The sequence below is a fragment of the Sorex fumeus genome, unplaced genomic scaffold, assembly GCF_029834395.1.
Source record: "Sorex fumeus unplaced genomic scaffold, SorFum_2.1 ptg000069l, whole genome shotgun sequence".
Taxonomy (NCBI): Eukaryota; Metazoa; Chordata; class Mammalia; order Eulipotyphla; family Soricidae; genus Sorex; species Sorex fumeus.
The window spans coordinates 1,629,669-1,639,592 of record NW_026606126.1 but is presented as its reverse complement, the minus strand read 5'-3'; the positions used below and the strand labels follow the sequence as shown (position 1 = coordinate 1,639,592).

General features: G+C 44.6%; 1 non-coding gene across 1 annotated transcript; it reads right to left on the bottom strand.

The window, feature by feature from the left end:
• Positions 1 to 4,530: 4,530 nt before the first annotated feature.
• LOC130036919 (small nucleolar RNA SNORA42/SNORA80 family) lies at positions 4,531 to 4,657 on the bottom strand. The gene has a single exon (XR_008794472.1). It is a non-coding gene; the product is annotated as a small nucleolar RNA SNORA42/SNORA80 family (small nucleolar RNA).
• Positions 4,658 to 9,924: the final 5,267 nt, after the last annotated feature.

Here is a 9,924-nt window from a genome sequence, read left to right as displayed (position 1 = left end):
AGATTCAATGTGATTCCTATATATAAGGATACCCATGAAATTCTTCAAAGAAATGGATCAAACAGTCCTGAAATTCATATGGAACAACAAGGCCCCAGTCGCCAAAGCAATTTGTGGGGAAAAAAAGATGGGAGGCATCACCTTCCCCAATCTCAAACTTTACTACAAAGTGGTAATAATTAAAACAGCATGGTCATGGTCCTCCCATTGTTCATCGATTTGCTCGAGTGGGTCCAGTAACATCTCCATCATAAGACTTGTTGTTACTGTGTTTGGCATATCGAATACGTCACAGGTAGCTTGCCAGGCTCTGCCGTGCAGGCGAAATACTCTCAGTAGCTTGCCAGGCTCTCCGAGAAGGGCAGAGGAATCGAACTCGGGTCAGCCATGTTGGCCGCTTGTAAGGGAAACGCCCTATGGCTGTGCTATTGCTCCAGCCCAAAACAGCATGGTATTGGACAAAAGCAGATCCACAGACCAGTGGAATAGAGTTGAACACGCACTCTTACACACATCCTCAAATATATGATCATCTAATCTTTGATAAGGGAGCAATAATGTGAAGTGGAGCAAGGAAAGCCTCATTAACATATGGTGCTGGCAAAACTGGACAAAACTGGCAAAACTGGTGCCTGCAAAAAAAAAAATGGGCTCAGACCTCTACCTAACACCATGTACAAAAGTCAGATCAAAATGGATTAAAGACCTCAACATCAGATAAGAATCCTTAAGGTACACTGAAGAAAAGGCCGGCAAAACCCTCTATGACATTGAAGCTAAAGGTATCTTCAAGGACGAAATGCCACTGATCAAACAAGTGGAAACAGAGATGAACAAGGCTATCTTAAAATAAAAAGCTTCTGCACTTCGAAAGAAACAGTAACCAGAATACAAAGACATTCTACAGAATGGGAAAGGATATTCACCCAATACCCCTCTGACAAGAGGTTAACATTAAGGATATACAAGGCACTGGTTGTACTCTACAAGAAGAAAACATCCAATCCCATCAGAAAATAGGGCGATGAAATGAACAGAAACTTTCTCAAAGAAAAAATCTGAATGGCCAAAAGGCACATAAAAAAATGCTCTTCATCACTAATCATCAGAGAGATGCAGATCAAAACAACAATGAGATATCATCTCACATCACAGAGACTGGCTCATGTCCAAAAGAACAAAAGCAACCAGTGTTGATGTAGATGTGGGGAGAAAGGAACTCTCCTTCACTGCTGGTGGGAATGCCGACTGGTTCAGCCCTTTTGGAAAACAGTATGCATATTTCTCAAAAAAATTAGATATTGAGCTCTTATTTGACCCAGCAATACCACTCTGGGAATATACCCCGGAGATGCAAAAAAGCACAGTAGAAATGACATATGCTCTTGTATGTTTATTGAAGCATTATTCACAATAGCCAGAATCTGGAAAAAATCCGAGTGCCCAAGAAAAAATGATTGGTTAAAGAAACTTTGGTATATCTACACAATGGAATACTATGCAGCTGTTAGAAAAAAATGAAAATGAAATCATGAAATTTGCATACAAGATATGGAGAATATCATGCTAAGTGAAATGAGTCAGAAAGAAAGGGACAGACAGAGAATGACTGCACTAATTTGTGGAATATAACATAATATGAGACTAACACCTAAGTATAGTAGATATAAAGGCCAGGAGTATCGCTCCATAGCTTGGAAGCCAATCTCATGTGCTAGGGGAAAAGGCAGCTGAGATAGAGAAGGGACCACTAAGTAAATGATGCTTTGAGGGCTTGCTCAGGATGGTAGATGTGTGCTGAAAGTAAACTATGGACCAAACATAATGGCCGCTTAATACCTGTACTGCAAACCATAACACCCAGAGGGAGAGAGAAGAATGTTCCTGACAGAGAGGTGGGGGTGGGGGGAGAGGGGTGGGGGGAGGGATATAGAAACATTGGTGATGGAGAATTAGCACAGGTGGAGGGTTGGGTACTTGAACATTGTCTGACCAAATCGTAATCATGCAAGATGTAAGTCTGTAACTGTATCTCAAGGTGTTTCATTTAAAAAAAATTAAAACAAAACACAGTCGGGTTTGGATGTGATAATGGAAGATACTGAGCTTCTTGGGGTGGCCCAGGCAATCCGCAATACCACAGGGCTGGAGCCCTTGCATGGAACCATTGACCTGGTTGACTTAGAATCTAACAAGTGACCCCTGGTGCACTGCTTTGGAAGAGGAAGGAAGGAAGGAAGGAAGGAAGGAAGGAAGGAAGGAAGGAAGGAAATGTAATTATTATATGCCAGTTCTTGAATCAATGTTTAGGAGCACATGGCAAGACACAACTTCCACAAGGTCCTGAGCTCAAGGTCTTGCAGATGGTGGCGCTCACAATGCCGACTACAATCTACAATGATGACTCTGTCTTTGGGAGAATTTAATGAAGTGCATTTATGTGACTGATGAAAAATTTCTGGAACAAGCAACATTTAAGCTCACCTCTAGAGTTAGTTTTAGTTAACAAAAAAAAGCCTGTCGTACATGCATGAGATCTGGGTTCAATCTCTGAGAAAAATTAAATAAACTTTATGTGCATGTTGAGAAGTATAGTGCATATATTTTGAATTCCTTTATGCTTCACTCAACAAAAAAACTCTTTCACAGTTGTCTGACCTTTCTGAATGCTTGAGTGAACCCAATCAAATCTTTGTTCCTAAAACTTTTTGAACAAATAAATGAAATAAAGGATCCAAGTTGGAATAAATTAAAAACATGTCATTTCTAATTTAGTTCCACAAAAAAAAAACTTATTCCGATTTATCACACCTTCCCTTGGGGAGTGGGGAGGAACTTCTTTGAAGTTTAAACCTATTCAAGCAACTTTCTATGGCATGTTTTTAAATATAGACATTCAAACCAACTCATAGTCATTTTTGCCTGAAGTATTATTTGCATTGAATATTTTTCCTTGCTTTTTCTTTTTTTTCTTTGCTCTGATAGTGTATTACTGCAAAGGTCAGTTAACTCAAATTCAACTTGTTTGAGAGGTTATTTTCCATATTCCTTACATGCCTCTTGCTATTCTCATGAAACTTAATCTTTGTAATTACCTAACCTTTTTGCAGAAAACTTCCTTAATGTTACCTTACTCAAAACAACAACAACACTATCCAATCCGAAGAACTTATACTATGAAGACATCATATAACAAAAAGACAATGTAACAATGGAAAAAAGAGAACTAAATATTGTCACTGTATCACTGTATCACTGTCATCCCGTTGTTCTTAGATTTACTGGAGCGGGCGCCAGTAATGTCTCTATTCGTCCCACACTTGAGATTTTGGCAGCCTCTCCTTACTCGTCTTTCCCAATGTATTGGAGGCTTTTTCAGGGTCAGGGGAATGAGACCCGTTATTGTTACTGTTTTTGGCATATCGAATACACTACAGCTAGCTTGCCAGGCTCTGCCGTGTGGGCGGGATACACTTGGTTGCTTGCTGGGCTCTCCGATATATATATGTACATATATATCATTTCTAATTTAGTTCCACACTCCCTTTAAAAATATATTTCTCTATCAAATATGGTGTGACTATTGTGGAAAATGTGTAGGGAGTGTCTTATGATGTGTCCAGAAATATGTTCACTCATATGTGAGGCTCGGGCCAAGCGTGTGGAAAGTGGCCTGGAGCGAGGCGGTGGTTGGGTAATGGAGGTCAGCTGCTGGGGCTGGGTCCCTTGAGGCGGGAAGGGCTCTCACCTGCCCAGCTCTGGGACGCCCCAAGTAAAAACAGCCTGACGTGGAAACCCATGCAGTTTCTCAGAGATTGTCAAATATTGATAAAGAAGTTCAAATTCAGTTTTCCACTTCTAAGAGATTAATTAGTCTGACAGTTCTAAGTTAGACAGGAGATCTCAGGATTATGTAGACACTGACTTTAATTTAGAGGCAGTGAATTTCTTAAGACTTATTAGCAAGTCTTCTTGGCAATTAAATGAATATAAGTAAGTGTGTGTGTGTGTGTGTGTGTGTGTGTGTGTGTGTGTTTAAGAAAGAAAGAAACTCTTGTTTCTCTGACTTGATTTTTAGCTTTTTTTTTTGTTCTTTAAATTTTGCTTCTTCTTCTAGTCAAAGTAGACAGAGTGTTAACTAGAATTCATCTACCCCACAGACATTGGGGGAGGGGTTGAGGGGTGGGGGTTTATTGGGGTTCTTCGTGGTGAAAAACAAGTATTGGTAAACGGAAATGTGATTGATACTTGCATGACCGAGACCTAAACCTCAAAGCTTTGTAACTTTTCCCACAGTGATTCAATAAAAAGAAAAAAAAAATTTTGCTTCTTCTTGTTGTATCACGGATGGAACCCAGGTCTCATACACGAGAGTATGTGCTTAATCGCTGAACCATATTTTCAGCCCTGACAGCTGATGTTTTATTTCAGAATAGATCAGACATATATCTATTATATTTCTCATCCTAAGACAATGACTGTTAATTAACCTGGCAATAACTATAGTCTATTTTTCAGAGATTTTTCCTCCGCTGTATGACCCGCTTCGGTACCTTTAGCCCACTGGCAAGGACCAAGCAATGGTTTGGGCCCCCGCCTGCTTTGGCATGGGGCACTAAGAGAGGCCCCAGGGACCTGCCATAATCCAAACCCATGCAGATTCTCAGAGATTTACACATGCAATAGAAACCAAGCACCAGCAAAAACTTTGCCTCTTAGCAACAATCAAAATTAGAGGTAGCTCAACGGACTGAGTACAAGCTCTGCAATAGGGTGGCACAGATTAGAATTCCAGCAGCCCCCTGTTCCCAAAGTACCACGGAGAGGTATCCCTGCCCTGAGCTCCGAGAGAGGAATAACGCCTCTTACAAGGCAAAAACACCCTGCCCACCTCCTACTTTAGCCCCAGATTTAGATTTTAATCACTCCTGACAGTGCTCAGGGATTACATGCCGTGCAAGGGATATCTGGGATGGCTGTGTGCAAGGAAAGCACCTTAACCTCTGTAGTATTTTTCCAGCCCATTTTAAAATCTTTTTAGCTTTTAAAATATTTTTCTCCATTAAAAGTAATGCCCCTTTCGGAGAGCCCGGCAAGCTACTAAGAGTATCCTGCCCTCATGGCAGAGCCTCGCAAGCTATCTATGTTGTATTCCATATGCCAAAATCAGTAACAAGTCTCACAGTGGAGACTTGTTACTGTTTTTGGTGCCCACTTGAGCAAATGGATGAACAACGGGAGGACAGTGCTACAGTGCTAAAAGTAATGTATGTAAATTATCAAATAAAGAGATGAAAATAAATGAAAAATATTCACAGAGCTGTAGCCCGAGATAAAAAGCAGTCTTTAAAGGTAAAGAAATGATGGGGCTGGAGCAGTAGCACAGCGGGTAGGGCGTTTGCCTTGCACGCGGCCAACCCAGGTTTGATTCCCAGCATCCCATATGGTCCCCTGAGCACTGCCAGGGATAATTCCTGAGTGCAGAGTCAGGAGTAACCCCTGTGCATCGCTGGGTGTGACCCAAAAAGCAAATTAAAAAAAAATAGAAATTTTTTTTAAAAAAAAAGGTAAAGAAATGAGAATTCAAAAAAAAAAATCAGGGGCCAGAGCAATAGTCCAGTGAGTAGGGCCCAAACCTTTATCCCAACCCGGGCTGGATCCCTGATACTCCATACAGTCCTGTGAGGTTGGGGTGGGGGGGGAAGAGGGGGAAGAAGGGGCTGCGAGAGGGGTGGTAACTTAAGTGAAACGAAGAGAAGAGAGATAGCCAGTTTCTTGTAATCCACCTCTGCCACCCCGGACTGGCTGGGAAATCTAGGACTGATAAAGTCTGCAATCAGCCCCACAGCACGGACCTCAAGTCCCACCAGCCCTGATGTCCACTTGTTCCGCATGGCATGGGAGTGTATTCCACCAACCCATCTCTTGGGGAGCTGTGGACTCAGGCTAAGCAAGTAATTTTTCTTTGCCAAAAGGAAAGTCAGTCCTAGGTCTCACCCAGGCCTGTGGGTCCTTTGTCTTTCTCACAGAAAAGAATTTCAGGAGGAGACAAGCAATAAGGTAAAAACAGATTTTATATGGAGGTTTTCGAGGAAGGAGAAAGAGGGAGAGGAAGAAAGAATTTAGGCCTCTCCAAAGGCAGAGAGCACCGCTGCCCACACCTCAGCATAGATACGAAAGCATCAGGTCCACACCTCAAGAGGGAGCCGTGACAACACCATGCCTGCCACGACACCCATGCACAAGAGGCGCACAACTCAGATGGCACATGTGCATGCTTTGCTTCCTCTGCCCAGTTGGCTTTTACAGGATTTCTACCAAGCTGCCCGATGTGGAGCTTTCTACTGGAGTCCGTTGCTCTAGGGGGAGAGTTGCAATTAGCTGATGGTCCTTGAAATTCCTTCTGAAGTCAGGGCCCCCACAGGTGGTTATGTGAGGTGAGGAGGAGAGAGAGACAGACACGTCCTCCCCATCCTCCTCTGCCACCTAGGACTGATCAAGTCTGCAGACAGGTCCTGCACAGCATGAGCCAAAGCCCCACTAGGTGTCTGTCAAGTCACACCTGATGTCTCCTTGGTCTTTTCCACATGGGAGCTAATCCCCACCACCCAGTTTCTCAGGATGCTGTAAACTCAGGCTGGTATTGTACTTTGCAGGAAAGGAAAGCCAGTCCCAGGCCTTACCCAGCCCTTACAGGTCTTTGTCCTTGTGAGGTTTGCTAGGACAAAATGGTAACCTGGACCAAATTGTGCCCAGCTGATGCAACAGCACCATTCCTGGATTCAGGGATCACCTTGTCCCCAGCAAGAGAAAGATGGCCCATCTTTCTCAGGGCTGATGGCCCATTGTGTAAACTCACACAAAATAGGGGGCACGGCACCCACAGCGGCGGTGGCTCTATCTCTCCCGCCACCCGCGTTCGGTAGTCTCACCCTTCTCCCACCCCGGAGAGGTCGATGGCGATGGTCAGGCAGAGGAAGGAACGAGGGCCAGGCTGGTAGGTATTAGTCGTAGTTTATTCTGATTCTCTCCTCATCTGTCTCTGCTCCTGTATCTCTCTGTCTCTCCTCATCTCTCCTGTCTCTGCCCCCCATTCTTCCTCCCCCAGCTACTTCATACTCCTTCTCCATCCTTCATCCTCCTCTTCCTTCTGATCCTCTCTGAACCTCTGCTTCTTCCTTCTCCCCCCAGCCCGCTCCTACAGTACAGTTAAATCCTCTCTCCATGAGGAATTGGGGAAACAATTACATATAGGTGCGGTCACAATCAATAGGGGTAGAAATCTTAGCCTCAGGGAAGGCCGCTCCTAGGACAGATCCTTCCTCAGCAGGAGGACCCACCCTAGAGCATAATCCCATGGGCGTGCCTCTCCTCTCCTTGTCTGACAAGCATACAAGAATATAATATAAATCATTTTGTATGGATACAGTAAGAAATATCTTAAACTTATAGAATTGCTCTCCTAGGGCCATCTCGATCTCAGACTAAGGTGCTCAGGCCAGATAGTCTTTCCCACCCCTAGCAGGATCCTAGTCTTGTCGTTACCTTTGGATCATGACAGCATTTGTCTATGATCAAACTCTTAACTTATAGTTAAGAATCGTGGCACTTTGGCCTGGCCCATTTCGCTGCCAGAGTAGCTCACTGCTTGCCCTGGGTCCATTCAGTCCCTCGTCGGGACCCTGCTTTGGGGGTGTTAGGAACTAAGGGAAACTGAGGCTTTAGTCGAGAAAGCAGATGCCCGGGAGTGAATAATATTCAAGGCCAATCAAATCCTAAGTTACAAAGCATAATGTTAACGGTCTTTCTGTATCTATACAAAAAGGATATTACTTAAGGTAAACTATTCATAAGGCATAAGGAGAAGAGAAAGGCATTATTTCACTTATACATATAAAATCATAGATTTCTGGGAAACTGATCTTACAAATTAACAAAGTCTGATTAAGGGGAAAGCTGATTAACTGGGTGGGAAGGAGAGCATAGGGAAGACTGTTTACAGATAAACACAATGGAAGTGGAAGTGCTTCAGGAGCACTGTGATGGGTGTAACCAGATTGATGGGTGTAACCAGATAAATCTAAGCTTCTTGTAGAGGGATTTGGCAATGTTACCCAACAGCCCATCTGGCGACAGGAAGCCCCCAGGCCACATTCCATGCTCCCTCTCATCCCACCCCTACAGGTAACAGGCCAGGCCACACACACACTGGTCCCACTGGTCTTGGTTCCCTTCTCCCCTTTTCCTGCCCAAGACGACTTAAAAACCCCCTTAGTCTCTCCTAGGACATGGCCCTACCCCAGCCCGCCCAGGAGTGCACCCCAATAAACTTCTCCTACTTCCTTAATTTGATTTGTCTCTGTCCCTCTGTCTGCAGAGAACAGGGTTCCCAAATCTATCAGTCTTACCTCACAGAAAAGAATTTCAGGAGTAGATGAGCAATGAAGCAAAAACAAATTTTATTTGGAGGTTTTGAGGAAGGGAAAGGAGGGAAAGAAAAGGTGAGAGTAATGTGTTTAAGAGAGGAGGTGGGCTTCTCCAAGGACAGAGAGAGCCCAGGACACATCTCAAGAGGGGAGACATGGATACCACATGTGCTCGGCTGCATGGGTCCAAGCACACAAGGGCTCAGGCAGCATATACCCGCCCTTCCTTTGGTCAAGGTGGCTTTCATAAGGTTTTTTCCCAAGATGCCCCACATGGGGTTTCTAGCTAGGTAAGAGAAATCCAGGTAAGAATTGGTCACTAGGGTGGTTGCCAAGGGGGGGCAAATTTGGGATGACTTTCTTTGAAACTCCTTTTCTTGACCTTTGTTCCCATTGTACCTTGTCTTGAGGGTTGAGTCCAGCCTTCTCTGCTCTGGGCTAGCTCTGGGTAAGGGTCTTATCCAGTGTTAGTTGCTGTAGCCACAGTATCCACAAGATGGGTTCTGATGGCCATAAGGCTAAGTGGTTTGACCACCACTAGGAATTCCAGTTTTGGAGGGCCCTTCCCTAATCAACCTGCCTACATTCCTTTTTTTTTTTCTTTTTGGGTCACACCCAGCGATGCTCAGAGGTTACTCCTGGCTCTGTACTCAGGAATTACTCCTGGTGGTGCTCAGGGGACCATATGGGATGCTGGGGATTAAATCCGGTCAGCTGAGTGCAAGGCAAACACCCTCCCTGCTGCGCTATTGCTCCAGCCCTACATTACTTTGTTGACCTTTGTTCCTGCTGGAGCTTCTCTCAGAAGAGGGTCCAGCCTTCTCCTGTCTGTGCTGGCTCCAGGTGAAGGTCTTATCAGGCCTTAGCTCCTGTGGCCATAAGGTGAGTCCTGATGGTCTTCGGGCTAGGGCTAATTGGCTATTACTTCCCAGGAGGCTCATTGCCTTGGGGCCCTTCCCTCTCTACCTGTCTGCCTCAGTCCCCTGAGCTCTGCCAGGGGAAAATCCTTAGCACAACTCAGTGTGCCTTCCTCCCTGTCCCGCCTCAATTTTTTTAACTGAATCCTGTAAATTGTACAATGTACAAGATATGAAACAAGCCTCCATTGGAACTTAACTCTTAGGGGAATAACAAAGGCCCAGAGGCAACATAAACAAAAAAATTGAAGAACTGCTCTTCAGGGACGATAGCACAGTGGGCATTTGCCATGCACACAGCCGACCAGAGTTCAATTCCCAGCATCCCATATGGTCCCCTGAGAACGGCCAGGAGTAATTCCTTATGAGCCAGGAGTAACCCCTGTGCATGGCCGGGTGGGACCCAAAAGGGAAAAAAAAAAGAAGTGCTCTTCAGCAGGAAGCATGGGCTGAGTGGGAGGAAGGAGGAATAGGCAGGGAAGAGACTCTACAACAAAGGCAGAGAAAAGCAGGCAACTGGTAGGACAAGTCTTGCTGAAAGGCAGCAAAGTGCTAAGCACAAAGCCTTATCAACAAAAGTA